The following is a 3276-nucleotide window of genomic DNA, read 5'->3' as shown; positions in this document are numbered from 1 at the left end:
ATATAATAATTTTAGCATTACCGATTTTAAACTATTTGCTGTTAAAAAAAACTTATCAAACTTACAAAAAGTATATTTAGAAATAATCTGAATCTGAAATGTTTTAGTATTCCATCAGCAATTTAAACAACATTAATCATTAACTTTAACAACTACATTCTTATTTATGTCTCAAATCTCAATCATTCATTTTTGTAATTTTCTCTTGCCATAATTTAAACTATCTTAAACAATCTTGTTTTACTTTCCAGGCTGTCATATATAACAGAAGAAAAGTATGCAATCTATCAACAAATAACTTCTTCAATATTTTATATTTTTCGACTCGAGATCTTGAAACTTCAAGAAATGCAAAAAAATTTGGGAGTCTTTTCTGTATGTATTGCTGTTAGAGACAGTGTGTGTGTGTGAGAGAGAGTGTGAGTGAGTGAGATGTTACACAATATGTATTATTATTTGTTTGTCCATTTTGGAGGTTCTGTGCCTTTTGCCAAAATTTCTGAAATTATGCAGGGAGGTTTGTGTATTAGAGGAATTGATGCTATTAAATTTTGGTGGTTAAAGGTTGAGGAGATGGGAAGAGAGAGGCGGTCACTTGTCATATCTCAAGTGGGATCAGACTTAATGAAGATTTTATTTATTATTATAATTTGCAATTGTTTATAAAACTCATCTATAGCCTGAAAATTAAGCTTTTTGTCATTTTATAATAATTAATAATATAATAAAATCAAAAAATCAATGCTTTACATTATATTTTTCTAATTAATAATACAAAAAGTTTTTAAAATAAAAGCTCATAACAGATGGCACCACACACAATTTTAGGTTAGCTTGGAAAGTTACACAATTTGTTGCTGGTTTACTGTTACTGCTGTTGTTTTAATATCTCTTCTACAATTTTACACAAAGGAAACTCCTTTCATAAACTCTCCCATTTTAATTCTTTACCATTTATATATGCCTATTTAAACTAAACAACAGCGAGACAAATTACAAACATTTATGAATTTACATATAGGCTATTCAATTTAATGAACAGCATAGTAAATGTGTCTGGCAAATCTTTTAATGCATGTAACAACTGTCTAGCATATTAGAGTGAGACTTCAAATAAAAAACAAAAAAAGCAAACTTTGCAATATTTTCATATTTTACAACATGGATACATCAGCTGTTTCCTTATCATCTCTGAATACAGTTATGTGAACAATGAAACATAGTAAAACTTATTTATTAAAATGGTTAACAGTAGCATTCCTTTGAAACATATTTAGTCTCCATTACAATGAACCTCTTTAAAACCTGATAAATAAATAAAATATACCAACAAGAATAACAAATAAAGTGTATTAGTAAAACACCTTGTAGTTTGAAAAAGCTCCAGTAAATAATCATGGAAAGAAGGACTGACACTTTCAATCCTTTCCATGGATCTTCAGGTCAAATGTTTTGAATTAGAATGCTATTCAAATATCATTGTGAACAATGCATTTCAAATATCTTTGCATTTTTGAATTTGTTCTGTTTTTCAAATGCATTTATAATTTTAAAGTCAGTATGAGACTGATATTATTATATTTATTTTTATGTTAATAAATAACTTGCACTAAATACCTTAAATAAGTTTCGGAAGTATTTTTTTTGTGAAATATTCTCAAAATAATTTTGCTTTAATGTTTCTTATAATTGCATTGAATTGCAGTTTTAAAGTAATCAACTAACTGACACCTAAATGCAAATTCCAGCACATAATAAACAAAGAGATTTTAATGTTCAAACATTTTTGCCTGTCTTTTAGAGGCCCTCATCAGGAATGAATACATTAAAAAAAAAAACACAAAAATCAGTTCTATCCTTTGAAAATTTCTAACTTTTGAACTTCACTGCATTCCAATTTTTAAACATTTAAATGATGTTTGATATGGAAATTATTTTCTTTACATCACAAATTAAATAAATAATTACAAATTCCAGCACATAATAAACAAAGAGATTTTANCCGTGTTATACGGGGTTACCTGTATTCGGAAAATACAGGATGTGGAAAGCTTTTCTAATTTTGGATTTCTAAGGATGGGGTAACGCGATATGTACAAACCCCATGGCACGATATGTACAATATATATACATATGTACAAACACTCATTGCACTTGGATGGTTTGACCAAATCCAAGTGCAATGATCGCACTCTGCACCGAGACGTGCCAGCCTGCACCCTCAGGTGTGCCGCCCGTGGCCCGCATCTCCCTGAGATTGCTTCCCGGGACCGCGATGTCTCGAGCCAAAGCTTCCCGGGTCCGCGCTCTCAGGTGTGCCGCCCGGGCCCGCATCTCCCTGAGAGAGGTGGAGGTGGTACGAATCGGATCAGAAGTTTCTGCTTTGGCTGGCACTCTTTCTGCACTTGTATGTACCGTTTGCATCAGTAACTCTGGTGTCTTAAAACCAGAAACCATTTATTTATAAATACACTTCTCAAATCTTCGAGCTTTCTTCAAAATCCCACCGGAAACATCTTTCTCGTACGAACTGTTTAAAAATATATCGCTTCTTCCCATAAATATTTCAAATTTCCTCGCGAAATTACATAGGTAACAGTTGTTATTGGGGTAGTGAGCCTTAAGGTACAAGGGGATCAACATTATTAACCCCATGGAAGAGTTGGTGCTTAGACGCCATCTAGTAGCGAAAAAACTTAATATGTTCTTGGAAATAATTATCTAATGTTGTTGAGCACAGTTGAATAGGTTATTTGTATGCAATCACTTAATTTATTGATAGTTTTTTTTAGTTTAAACAAAAAGATATTTAGATATTTCAAGACACACGACAGGCGTCGAGTGTCTTGAAATATCGCGCGTCGATATTTCAAGACACGTCCCTACACGTCATCGATACGTGTAGAGAGCTGTCTGTTTTATTTTGGCAGTACCTGTACTTGCATTTGTCAGATTTTATTAATTTGCGGCGGTGTAGGAATTGATTGGCGACAAGAGTGTTATTTGTTTTTGTCTTGATTTTATTATTTTCATTAAATCTTCACGAGAGGTGGTATCACGGCTTCAGTCGCGATGGCTTTTTTTTCCTAGCTGGCCTGCGAGTTCGTTAATGTATATGTCCTGTAAGGCTGGGATCCATGCAGATTATTTGTATACCTGTTTGTTGGCTCTGAGTGGTAATGGTCTGGGGATTACTGTGATTGAACTTTTTTTTACTCTTCCCGCTCTGTGGGCACTAAGAGCCTCTTGGTTAGCAAATTCATTATGGGCTCGGAC

At 33.0% G+C, this 3276-nt stretch overlaps 1 pseudogene; it reads right to left on the bottom strand.

The window, feature by feature from the left end:
• The window catches only part of LOC111630510, a 9971-nt pseudogene extending 7724 nt beyond the window's left edge, over nt 1–2247 (bottom strand).
• Nucleotides 2248–3276: the final 1029 nt, after the last annotated feature.

The sequence above is a fragment of the Centruroides sculpturatus genome, unplaced genomic scaffold (genome assembly GCF_000671375.1).
Source record: "Centruroides sculpturatus isolate CEXI.00-Female unplaced genomic scaffold, Cexi_2.0 scaffold633, whole genome shotgun sequence".
In the NCBI taxonomy this organism is placed as follows: domain Eukaryota; kingdom Metazoa; phylum Arthropoda; class Arachnida; order Scorpiones; family Buthidae; genus Centruroides; species Centruroides sculpturatus.
Note: the sequence above shows the minus strand (reverse complement) of the source record. Positions and strands in the feature narration are given on the sequence as shown.